This window comes from Pongo pygmaeus, chromosome 5, assembly GCF_028885625.2.
Source record: "Pongo pygmaeus isolate AG05252 chromosome 5, NHGRI_mPonPyg2-v2.0_pri, whole genome shotgun sequence".
NCBI classification, from domain to species: domain Eukaryota; kingdom Metazoa; phylum Chordata; class Mammalia; order Primates; family Hominidae; genus Pongo; species Pongo pygmaeus.
Window position 1 is genome coordinate 14,576,309 of NC_072378.2, and position 8,226 is coordinate 14,584,534.

At 43.3% G+C, this 8,226-nt stretch overlaps 1 non-coding gene across 1 annotated transcript; it reads left to right on the plus strand.

The window, feature by feature from the left end:
• The first annotated feature begins 2,039 nt into the window (after positions 1-2,039).
• Positions 2,040-2,143, plus strand: LOC129039710 (U6 spliceosomal RNA). Its single transcript, XR_008503427.1, has one exon. It is a non-coding gene; the product is annotated as a U6 spliceosomal RNA (small nuclear RNA).
• The last annotated feature ends 6,083 nt before the right edge of the window (positions 2,144-8,226 follow it).

The following is an 8,226-nucleotide window of genomic DNA, read 5'->3' on the forward strand; positions in this document are numbered from 1 at the left end:
ATGACTAGTCAATGTGCACTCCATAAAGAATCTCAGTACCTGTCATTTATAGATTTGTTCATTCAGCTAAAATATGGCAAGTGGTTCCCATACACAAGGCACTGGGCCAGGTTCCCACTGCATAAAGAAGCCAATCACACAGCTCCTGCCCTCAACAAGCTGATGGGAAATCAGAAAGACAGGGACAAATGACAGAAAGCCAAGTTAATTTATACCCAGATAGACAAACTCCTCTTTATTCTTTATGACTCAGATCAATTATCATCTCCTTCAAAAGGTTTCCTGGCCATCTACAGGCAGTTACATGGTGATTCTTCTGTGCCCTGATGATATTTGGTTTGTTCCTCAACGATAGCATTTCTCGTGTTGTTAAAATTACTTCTGTGCTCCTGTGTGTCATTCTTTAAACTGTATGAAAAAGGGAGAGGGTGGAGGGAAGAAAGGCAGAAGCTATTATTCAACATCTCCAAACACCCAGAGTATCTGGGACTTTTAAGACAAGTGAATGAATGGATGAATGGGTGAATGAATGAATGAATGAATGAATGTTCAAGCTCTTTTGTCCTCTACATAGATTTCCTTGATCCAAATATGTATCCACCAGTCCAAACAGGAGGTAAATATCCTCATGGCTTCAGAACACATGAACTGTGGTTGTTTCCTGCTCATTACCCAAACTCACAGAATTTGGAGCAATGAAAGCCTCATCTCACTTAGCCAAAAGTGCTATTTTCTTGTCTTTGCTTTTGTTTTTCCAGGAGTGTAATGAAAGTGCATGTGCATGTGGGTGTGTATTTGTCCTGCACATAATTCGGCAGTGTCTTCAATAACAGGTGTCCCTCCAATAGGGCTCAGTGGTGACAGAGGGCATGGAGGGGGAAAGCAGGGACATAGGGAGAAGAAGCCTGCCAAAACCAATCATCAAATCAATTCAACCAATTGATTAAATCTGAACGCACACTCAGCCACAGGAGGAGAAATTGGACCAACACCCCAGCGTCAGGGTGCTTACAGCGTCTGTCAAATGGCCTGTTAATGTGATAGTTGAGACTTTTCCACAAAAATTACACTGGCTACAGCCACAGCACGGCACACCTGGCTCCAAATCACCTCCTACCAGGCAGTGTCACACTGCAGGCCAGGGAGACAGGGATTTTCAATGCTACCTGGCCTGGCCTCCTGCCATCATTTTGAGCTTTCTCTGTTTTGTAGCCTATTTCTTTTAAGAGAAGGCCAGTCATCTCCATTATAATGTGCATAGTGCCATAATTTTTGTTTGTTCTTACAAGTGGAATAAAGATGTTTTACCCCAGAAATAAGAACAGTTTAAAAACAGTTTGTTACAACTCTTTCGATGAGGTCAGTCAACAAGGCATGAATAATAAGGTCAGGTGGCACACTTGTCCAAGGAAAGAAGGTGGAAAGCATTGAAGAGCAAAACACAGGATCCTGAATAGATTCAAGACAGCTCTTTATCTTTGGTTTTCTGTATATTCCAAAGCACAGGTGAGAGAAATCCATGCTCAATGAGTCACCAACACTTATTGACCACCAATGTAGCCAAAGACTGTCTAGCTGATTCAGGGCACCAAGAGGGAAGAGTTGATATGGGTGTTACGTACAAGTCACTTCACTTCTCACTTAAAGAGTAAGATCACACCTATAATCCCAGCACTTTGGGAGGCTGAGGTGAGCAGATCACCTGAGGTCAGGAGTTTGAGACTAGCCTGGCCAAAATGGCGAAACCCTGTCTCTACTAAAAATACAAAAATTTGTGCCCGGCGTGGTAGCAGGTGCCTGTAGTCCCAGCTACTCGAGAGGCCGAGGCAGGGAAATCACTTTAACCTGGGAGGTGGAAGCCGCAGTGAGTCGAGATTGCGCTACTGCACTCCAGTCTGGGTGACAGAGCAAGACTCTGTCTCAAAAAAATAAAAATAAAAGGACAGGTAGAGCTAAACAAATTAAACGTCACCATACAGATAACGGGCAGAAATAGACTTGGTGTATTACTTAGCAAAAATCCTTAAGATCCTTTTACAGTGCTCACTTTGGCAGCATATGTACTAAAATTGGAATGAAACAGAGATTAGCATAGGGCCTGCACACGGATGACATGCAAAGTCATGAAGCATTCTATGTTTTTAAAAAAAATCCTTTTAAATCCCTCACCCATTCATTTAACATTCATGTTCCCATTGTGTCATGTTATGATCATGCAGTCCTTTTCCTAAGAACATACTTTGTATGACTATATTATATTATATTTTTGGCAAAAAGGGGAATCAACCCTTATCCATTTATCATTCAACATTCATTCATTCACTTCCCACCTCAAGCCATGCTATAATCATGTAGTCCTTTCTTAGGAATATACTTTTCCTATAGATCATATGATATTTTATTTTATTTTGTTTTGCTTTTGGTGGTGGGGAGGATGGTGTATATCAGAAAACTTTTCATGTTGGTTTGAGTGACTTAGCAAGAAGACACTTCCACAGGCTGAATCCATTTCATTCAATAGCCAGGCAGCGATTGTAGACTCTTAGGGTTATACAGATCTTGGAAGTGATCTCCCCAAGCTCCTTGCAGGAAAGACAAAGAAGTTATGGGCCCGACGTGGTGGCTCACACCTGTAATCCCAGCACTTTGGGAGGCCGAGGTGGGGGGATCATGAGGTCAGGAGATTGAGTCCATCCTGGCTAACACGGTGAAACCCCATCTCTACTAAAAATACAAAAAATTAGCCTGGTGCAGTGGCATGCCCCTGTACTCCCAGCTACTTGGGAGGCTGAGGCAGGGGAATCGCTTGAACCTGGGAGGCAGAGGTTGCAGTGAGCCGAGATCGCGCCACTGCACTCCAGCCTAGGCGACATAGTAAGACTCTGTCTCAAAAAAAAAAAAAAAGAAAAAAAGAAAGTTACCTTACTCCCTGCAAAGTAATCCAGCTGCTACATCATGGAGCTGGAGCAATAGCCCAGGTCTCCTGGCAGTCGATTCAGCATACGTTCCGCTCCTTTACACTGCTGGGAATTCCAGTGTCTTGCATTTATCTTATAACAAAATACAGTCTGCTCTCTCCAACTTGGCCCTGGTGCTGAGGACATCTCTGACATCCCTGCCACTCTCATCTCTGAAGGAGGATGCTTGGCTCCTCACAGTGCTATCAGCTCCCCTGCCCCATCTGTGTGCATGAGGACTGAGTCCCTGTGAGGCAGAGGGGCCTCAGGCTGGAGCAGCACAAGACATGCCAGGAACAGACGGGCCAAACTGGCCTTTGTTTGTTTGTTTGTTTTTGAGACAGAGTCTTCCTCTGTCACCAGGCTGGAGTGCAGTGGCATGATCTTGGCTCACTGTAACCTCCGCCTCCCGGGTTCAAGCCATTCTCCTGGCTCAACCTCCCAAGTAGCTGGGATTACAGGCGCCCACCACCACGCCCAGCTAATTGTATTTTTAGCAGAGACGGGGTTTCACCATGTTGGCCAGGATGGTCTCGATCTCCTGACCTCGTGATCCACCCTCCTCAGCCTCCCAAAGTGCTGGGATTACAGGCATGAGCCACCGCGCCTGGCCCCCAAACTGGCTTATTTTCATTGCTTACTTGGGAGTAAAATCCTTCCATGCCTGGATCCTTTTCTTTTAGCCCCTGATACTGGCAAAATGGTTTCTCAAAGGCCTGGCTTGAGAAATGGCCATCCTCCCGCTACCCAAACCCCATTCTTCTCCAAGGTGCTTCTCTCTCCCCATTGGCAAAGCCTTCAAGTATTTTTCTGGTCAACTCAACTGCATACTGCAGTGCGTACTCCAGATCTAAATCATGCATGCAGTCTGGTGAATTATAAGCTCCTGTTACTCTATTTCTTCAGCCTAGGTTGAAACTTCTTTTAGCTCTTCAAGGCTCCTAGAACTCAAGATCCACCCCTTCTGGCCTCTTTTAACAATTCAGTCCATGTTACCTGTGCTCTGCCAACCAGAGTCCAGGTAGCCTTTTTCTTGGTCTCTTCTTTTCAGTGCCATGAGCCACCCTGTGTGTTAGTTTTAATGGCTGTTCTCAAGGGCAAGTCACCCGCTGTACTAGTTTCCTGTGGCTACTATAATAAACTACCATAAATCTGGGGGCTTAAAAACAATAGAAATGTGCTCCTTCACAGTTCTGGAGGTCCAAAGTCTGAAATCAAGGTGTTGGCAGGACCATGCTCCCTTGGAAGACCCTGGGGAGAGTTCTTCCTGCCTCTTCAAGCTTCTGGTGGCCTCAGGTGTTCCTTGGCTTGTGGCTGCACCATTCCAATCGCTGCTTCCATCTTCACGTGGTCCTCTCCTCTTCTCTCTGAGTGTTCTCCTCTTCTGTCTCTTTAAGGACAGTTGTCATTGGATTCAGAGCCCATCCAGATAATCCAGAGTAAACTCATCTTGAGATCCTTAACTTAGTTATCTCTACAAAGACCCACTTCCCAAATAAGGCCACACTCACAGATTCTGGGGGTAAAGATCTGGACATGTCTTTTGGGGGTAGCCACCATTCAGTTCACTATGCTCTCTTCTAGTAATGCTGTTCACCTCTACGCAGAAGTTGAATTATTGTAGTTTGGATATTGGATGCTGGATATTTGGTTGGCATTGGAGGTACAAGATGAATGAGGCATGCTTCCCACCCTACAGAAGTTCTTCATCAGGTAAATCAGACAGAAGTGCAAATAGGTCATTATACTACAACATAACAGATGCTATTTTTGAACAGGAAAAATCCCATCACTCATGAATTATATGTCCCATTTCCCTGAGAATTCTCATATACCAAGCAGTGTCACCTTCCTTTTTGTTCATATGTCACTGAATCTGCTTAATCAGAAAAATGAATACTGATGGGGAAAGGGGGGTGGGAAGGGGGACAAGGGAGATTTATTCCCTGGAGAAGTCTCTCTAGGCCACATATGTCTGTCTGAATATTAGGAATAAGAGTAGACGTTTGGCAAAAACACTGCACTGGGGGTATAATGCTTCTGAGGTCTGAGCAGAGAGCATCTCAGAGTCAGAAACAGCTCACACATGGCCAGAAGTGATGGCTCCCTGAAAAGGCCTCCATGGATTTGAGCACAAATCGACCACTTGGATGGACGCCAAGAAGCAGCCTCACTCCTTCACTCTTGAGTTGTTTAAGCATTTTAATACTTTACTCATGCGGGGCTGTATCTGAGACCTGTGTGAAACCTTGCATGTTTAGTACTCCAGATAGGAGATGGCTTGGTTTAAAGACAGGGAAATAAGGCCAGCGCTTCACTTCAAGACCAGTCATCCTAGGACCCTTTCCCAAATGTTCTATGTAGCAAGGAGGGTGGGGTCGTGTAGGACACTATTCAGGATGCTAAGGATACCGGGTGGAGAGAAATCAAACAATACTTTGTGTAGTGATTCTATAAGATTCCTATCTCACAACAGAGATTCCTTTCTGAGGCTAAAGTCTTCCATAATCCAGGGGGCAAACTGTGGATAATGTTCAGCCTTGAAAGCTGGTGCCTACAGGCATCAGGGAGCTGGGTAAGAAGACAATGTGCAAATTAGCTGGAATAGTGCGATTCAAAAATATAACTCAATGTTGTTTACTACAGTGAGTCCTACACTCTACTTTTTAAAAACATACATGGTATCTTGTAGTAAAATGAATTTTCTTATGATTATTTTCATAGTTGAGAGTCATTGAATAAGATTTAGATGAATCATCTGAAACGAGCCCTTGTCTTGTGTCCTGCTATTATCTTTCAAAAAAGAATTGCATCCTGGAAGAGAGTTTCAAAATAATTAGCAAGAACCCATCAAAGAAAGTTCAAAGCACAGCTACAAAATTGTCTAGAAAGCCAGGCTTTGGTGACTCTGCCCAGTAAAGAACTTTTTCTGCATGAGACACATGGCAGTTGAAAAATACCATGTTGCCAGTTCTAATCTCTGCTCTTCAAAATGACTTCTGTTAAGTTCTGAGTGTAACATTTTGAGAAATAAGAACAATAATAATCATAATTGTTATACCGTCCCCAGTACTATAAAGGATAATACCTCCATCTACCTGATTTTACTGCTGAAAAATATTATGAAGGGAGTGAGCAGCTGACCTAGCCAACTGCTAGGTTCTCTCTGCCTACACTTTAGCCAAAAGAGGGCAATTTGTGCTGACCCTATCTAGTCCTTGAAGTTCAGGGTGACTCCAGTGAGACACGGGCATTACGTTATACAAGTGAGTCTACCACACACACACACAAAAGGTTCTGATTCATTTATCCTTCCTAATTCAGTCTATTAGAAAAATCAAGAAACTCTATCCTTCAAAAAATAGAGAGAGAGAGAAATGCATGGGTAAATTCTGTCTACAGATCTCATTTAAGAAGCCAGTGCTTTGATGCACTATTAAGCATATACAGTCCCCTTTGTTCTTCCAGGATTGATTTTTTCACAATGTTTTAATAACAAACATTTCATGAGGGCCTACTATGTGCCAGATATTGTGCTAAGGATTAGAGATGGGGAATACAGAATACTGAATAAATTAGAATATAATGTGATAATCGATATTACAGGAGAACATGCAAAGTACTGTCAGAGAAAAATCTAGTAAGATGTTCCTTAAATTTATATGACAGAGAAATAAAATAGAAATAAAGATTAAAATATAAGCACTCTAAGCTGTTGACTGAAGGAGCCAGATCTCTTGGTCCAGACATTCTAAACGTCTGTGAAAAGTTCCTTCCCTTTTGTTCCTGATTAGAGTGAGCTCTTTTTAGTTTCCATAGCTTCTAAAGTCATCTCCTATCGCCCAGCTCTTAAATGGCAAACTGTTTAAATTTAGCAGTCTTTATGTGCAGGAAAAGCCAATATAATCCAAACCTCCTGTTTAAAATTCCTGGAAAGTAAAAGCCAAATCTTTCCCGCCTCGCAGTTTGAACCGATCGCATTCTGTATCCATACCCGTATCAGATGATTGTTCAGAAGAATACCAATTAGAGCCCCTTAGAGGTCGCATGTCCACCCTCTCCACTGATGGACAACTCCTTCAACAATACCCCTGGTGGATGATCTGCCACATCTATTTTCCCACTTGCAATGGAGTGCTCAGGGCTTTATGTGGCAGCCTGCTTCATCGTTGGCCAGCCCTAGTGATTAAAATCTTCTTTATGACATCAAACCAGACTTTCCTTCCTGAGAACTCCCACCCATTGGCACTATAGCTCTTCTCTATAGCAGACTAAAAGAAACCACTGGAAGGAAAATTTAAGGGTGTCTTATTCAGTCAACAACTATCAATTGCAACTAGAAGACATTTCAAAAATGAATTAAACGAAAGATCAAATAGACTATAAACAAGAGGGAGAATAAAATGAAGTGGCTTCCTAACCAAATGAAGTGGCTTCCTAACCAATGCTTCTCAATCTTGTATTCAGGACATAGCAAATACAGGGGGAAAAATATCTGTAAGACACACTGATGAAAATGTGGAGGATGTGTACAGCCAGAAAGGACCAGCCTGGGGCCTGTGACCAGCCTACATGTCCCTGCTGCTCTAAGCTGAGCCAACTGTGTCCTCTCCACCATCCAGGCCTGCCCCAAGACAAGGGTTCCAAATTTCAGTTACACCAGTGCAGCTGCCCTGCCCTGAGCAAGATATGGGCACAGCAAGAACAAACTGCAAGAAGGCCCCACTGGTCAGTCCATTTTCACCTTATGTAGCAGGTTGAATGGCAGCCTCCCAAAGATATGTCCACATCCCCAAACCCTGAATCTAACTTTATTTGAAGAAAGGATCCTTGCAAATATAATTAAGAATGTGGACATGAGATCATCCTCAATTATACAGGTAAACCCTAAATCCAAAGACAAGTGTCCTTATCAAAGACCCAAAGAGGAGAGACTGATGGAGAGCAGAAGGCCATGTGAGGACAGAAGCACAGATGGGAGTGGGGCAGCCATGAGCCAAGGAACATTGGGAGCCTCCAGAAGCTGGAAGAAGCAAGGAAGGATTCTCCCCTGGAAACCTCTGAGGGAGCGCCAGGTCCTGCTAAAACCTTGATTGCAGATCTCTGTCCTCCAGAACTGTGAGAGAATAAATTTCTGTTGTTTTAAGCCACCTAGTTTGTGTTGATTTGTTACAAAAGCTCTACAAGACAAATATACCTTAACTCATTTTCAAGGACAAATTACATCCTTATGATCCAGAGAGCCAAATCATACCATTATCAAACTTTC